This window comes from Drosophila mauritiana, chromosome 2R (genome assembly GCF_004382145.1).
Source record: "Drosophila mauritiana strain mau12 chromosome 2R, ASM438214v1, whole genome shotgun sequence".
Lineage (NCBI taxonomy): Eukaryota > Metazoa > Arthropoda > Insecta > Diptera > Drosophilidae > Drosophila > Drosophila mauritiana.
In genome coordinates this window covers 18129083-18133940 of record NC_046668.1, presented here as the reverse complement: position 1 = coordinate 18133940, position 4858 = coordinate 18129083, and the positions used below count along the sequence as shown (strand labels likewise).

The window sequence follows — 4858 nt, the reverse complement described above, 5'->3', positions numbered from 1 at the left end:
TTTAATTGTATGGGTGACCGCGTTGAATCGTTCGCGCTCACTCTTTTGTGGTATTTCGCACCTGGAGCGGCGCTCGGCATGTTGAGCACACCGTCGTTAACACTTGAAACATTTTCCCCACATCCCCTGCTCCAGCTGCTGCTCCAACTGCGCCCACCTGCCTCCCCGCCCCCTACTGCCAACCCTTCTGCCATACCTTCGAGTTGGCCAAGTTGAACGGCTGCTGCCTGTATCGTGTTTCTTGTTCTTGTTGCCGACGCTGTTGCATTGCCAACAAGCTCATTAGTTTCATAATTAGCTTTCGTTATGCTCTTCGTGTATTAATTAGAAGTTATTGCTGCGGCCAGGCGCCGGACACGGAACCCACTCGGCACTCAGCCCTCGGAAATGCGGGGGGGAGTGGGAGGTCAACTGCAAAAAAAGGAAAACCCTTTCCATCAAACGCTGCACCACAACTCCTCATTTTCCAGCTGCTTCGTTGCATTTTAAATCGCTTATCAAGCGGGGTTTCCTCTCGCCAGCCTGCTTTTAAAGTTCTTTTTTGCGCGTCTTTGTTCTTCGGGCACTATTTCGCTTTTTTTTCTGCTTCTGCGGCTAATGCAGAGATAATGATGCTGTGGCTTTGATCGATTTGATAACAATTTAATTTCGAGTGCACGCTCAAGGTTTTTTCCCCATTATTAAATCTTTTTTACTGCGGGCATTAAGCGGCATTGCGATGTGGTGTGCAAGGCACGTAGGCAGATTAGTCGATTTACGATGCGGGCAGGGGGTGATTGCACTCGCGAATGCATTACATATTTGGTTAGATAATGGATAATGGCTCACTGTGATGACACTTCGCACAATAGGAAAGTGTCCATAAAAGGCTGGCGCATAAATAAGCCCAAGAATTATAAGGTGCCTGACGGGAAAGCGTGAGTGTGAATCAAATGAACTCGTTCGGGCCAAATATGGACTTTGTTCATCGGAACGCTTATCACACTCTTGTGTTGTGTAGAAATAATAATGGAGTTATTTAGACATCACTCAAAGGAGTCAATCACCTTTGCACGACTGATATTCTTTGTTTTTCATTTTAAAGTTATTTTTAAGTTTAAAAAATCTGGAAAATATGTTCTCCAAACAGGCAACAGTAAATAGCAATTAGCTACAGAGTTTTCAGAGCCTCACCATTATTAATCTTACCGTTGATTGATGCTTGAGCCCAGGGTCGTAGCCCGTTCAATTTCTCGCAAATCTCGCATAATAAACACAACATATCTGCAATGAAAGCGGAGTGAGAGCCTGACAAACAAACAATGAAAAACGAAGCAAAAGCGGCAAAAAATGCTGAGTAAACCTTATTAAAAAGGGATAACGGCGCACGAGCAGCGCTAATGACAACGCTCATGGACACGAAAGGAGGTTGGGTATTCGGATGGGGTTGGGTTGAATAAACGGATGGATGGATGGTTGGTTGGTTGGCTGGATGGCTAGATGGGATGGGATGGGATGGGTGTGTGGGCACCATGGTTGGTGCAAACACACACGTCACTCAGCCACGACATCCTTCCGGCGCGGTCTGGTCCTGGGCTTAACGCTGTTAATGACCAAGGGCAACAACTGGGGTATAGCCCTCAACCTCGGCCGAGAAATATTGCCACCTTGCCCGACCCTGCTTCTTTCACCACGCCATCCATCCGCCCAATCTCCATCCTCAAGCGTTTTCATTACGTGTGCTCATGAGCAATTGATGCTGCAATGTCATACGTCAGCAGAAGGTGAGCCAAATCAGTATTGCGACTACGAAAGGGTTGCGCTGATAAAAACACTGAAAGAAGTTGATGTGCTTGGAAAGAACCAATAAAGCGCAAAATCCAAAATTTGACATAAGGCAACCCCATCAAAGTTATAGTTTCCAAAAATGATTTAAATCGTTGGTTAATGATTTGATTTAATATGTAATTTGTTTAAAATTCTAAAAATTATTTGATGTATTTAGATTGTAATTACTTTGTCCCTGTGTACTTTTCAGAGGGGCTTAAAATTTGAAAAAATATTTTGCCGAACGGCAAATCATGTAATCGGGATGGATTTCCACCGTTTGACCTTTGTAAAACAGCTCATGACCCTGCGGGACGTTGTTCTTTTCAATAACGTGTAAAAACTGCTGCATAATGTGTATTTGCTCGAGCCGAGAAAATTTATGTGTTCCTGGACGTCGGCTGTCGGGGGTATTAAAAACTTTTACTCAAGAAAATCGCGTCCAAAGGGTTGGAAGCAGGACATGGGACAAGGAACTCAGTGTTCGGGATAGCATCCCTGCTGCGGATAAATCTGCGTGGCCAATGCAACTTAATTAAATTCCCAAATACTTTCGCTTCCCGGGAATTATGATGCAAAATGTTTTGCTGTTAATTACAAAATTGTAAAGCGCAAAGTTCAAACTGCAATTTGTATTCATTTGTAAACCTTCGCTGCCGTTGCCACTGCCATTGCCATTAAAATGGGTAAGGCCCCCTGGCGAAATTATAAATTAATGCGGGCAGGCGGCTGGCAGCTGTCTGTTGTCCCTCCATCACGGCGGACACCTCGCCGGAGAGCCCCGCCCACTTTGCCCACTTTGCCCACTTCCACTCCCATTCCCATTACCGCAGAGCAGTCACCCACATAATTTAAATGCATTTCCTTCTGCGCATTAATTTCCTAAGCTTTTTGCATTCGAAAATCCCACACAAAACTGCGTTCAATGTAATCCCATGAGCTTTAAAGTCACGTGTTTGCCCGCCGCCTCTGCCTTTGGCAATTCTGTCCCCTTTTCCTGTGCGAGGGGGCGTGGCACGCACAATAAAAGCTGGCTGGGATTTGTTGCTGTATTCGCATGTAATAAATGTATTTGTTTATCCCACACTAATTTTTACTGCAAGCTGAAAATATTTCATGGTCCATGCGAAAAAAATTAATGAAAGAGTGCAGGATTGAAGTAGCTTCTCTATTTGCTTTTCAGCCCGCTTTGTGTGAAGTTTTTTGTTAAATTCATAAATTGTCCTGCGGCTGGTTGAAAACCGCCAGTTGCGAAAGGGTCCTCCATTTTAGGGCACTTTTTGAATTTTTCATACGCGTTTCAATGGCTGCGGATTTATGCATGCCCGCGCTTTTGTGCTACTTCAACAATGGCTTTCACTTGCAAGCATCCCACAAATATTTGTCAGCCAAATTAATTTAAAACAAATTAAAAAATGGATAAAATAATAAATTTAATATGTGCCTGCAGCTTGTTTTGATGGACGATAACCCATGTAGGAAATGTATTTTATGGAATGGTTTTCTTTGATTTTGTAAGAAACAGAAATATAACAAAAAAGTTGTTTCGCCCAACGTGGGGCTCGAACCCACGACCCTGAGATTAAGAGTCTCATGCTCTACCGACTGAGCTAGCCGGGCACATGATGGGTTGCCGCAATTGGCGCATAAGATACGAGGGTCTCTGTGGTAGGGATGATTTTATAGTAGCTCGGCCCGACTCTTACATTTCTCGGCCCTATATATGTACATAAATGCATATTACTATTAATTGTCATAAAAATTCAGTATTTTATTTCACTGGAGTCCGAAAGTGTAAAATCTTGTGGTATCGAAAAATACAGATAGTTCTAGAATAATTGTTGCAATAATTAGCTGTAAAATTAAATAGTTTAACTTGGATGTTAAAATTCAGTCATAAAAAACTAACGCACAGAATGTCTGTGATTTATAACTAATAAAAAAAAACCACGTTGAATTTCAAAAGGCCATGATAAAAAACAACACATGATAAAAAACTCGTTCTTAAATTAAATTTCCATGAGGTATAAAACTACATATCACTTTGGGCGCTCTTTGTTGGTAGAGTATGAGACTCTTAGTCCCAAGGTCGTGTGTTCGAGCCCCACTTAGGTCAATTACTATTATTAATAATATAACGAACCATAGTGTTTTCAAATCGGAATTATTTCTATCCATTTTTCCTAATAATAACTTCTTCGATATGAATTCAGCGTGTTATAATATGAATTGAAAGATATTCCATTCTAGAGTTATTCACACAAATATGGTTTCAGTTGCACATTCTAGCAATATTGATTTCCTCAGCCCCAGACATTCTGTCTACTCATTTACAAGGCTATAGTATTTTTAAATTCCTGAGTTTCATTCATCAGCACAACTCGCCGGCCGGCCAAGCCCCCCGTCAAAAATATCATTAGATTTTGGTTCCGTTTCTCACAGAAGAACATACATGGCATTCCGTGCGTAGAAAAAAGGTTATTCATAATCATTTGTTACGCTTAATTGTTATCTTTGCGGTTTACCTCATGGCTGCTTTGGTGAGCTGACCGCAAATTGATTTTAAATTCATTTCTCAGTCTCCGCGGCCTGTGGGGCGGCAAATAACAAAAGCCGGAACGCGTACTCTGGGTCTGAGAATTTTTGATTATTGTCATTATTGAGGCACTTAAAATGGAAACATTTCTAAACGGATTGTGTGGAATAAGAATATTTTTCCCACCATGCGGCTCAACTCTGGCCTACAGCTTCCCCCGTTTATGGCTATTTGCTGTTTATTTTTGTGAAATTTAAATCCGCACGCGTTCTCTCCTTCAGCCTGGCTGGTTTATTATCCTTTTGCCGGCACTTTTTTATGAGTTAAGCCAGACGCGGCTTATCTATGTGACAATGCGGTAGGCACCACGAGCGAAATGGTAATTCTTTTCGGGGAGTGTGTGGCAACGCCTTTATTGCCAGGCCTACCAACCCAACCACCCAGGACATACCGTCGCCCTTCGCTTCATTCATAAATAAATTAAATAAAAATATTTTTTCAAGCCCTCAAGCCATG

General features: G+C 42.2%; 1 non-coding gene across 1 annotated transcript; it reads right to left on the bottom strand.

Annotated features, from left to right (window-relative positions):
• Positions 1 to 3353: 3353 nt before the first annotated feature.
• On the bottom strand, positions 3354 to 3426 carry Trnak-cuu. The gene has a single exon. It is a non-coding gene; the product is annotated as a tRNA-Lys (tRNA).
• Positions 3427 to 4858: the final 1432 nt, after the last annotated feature.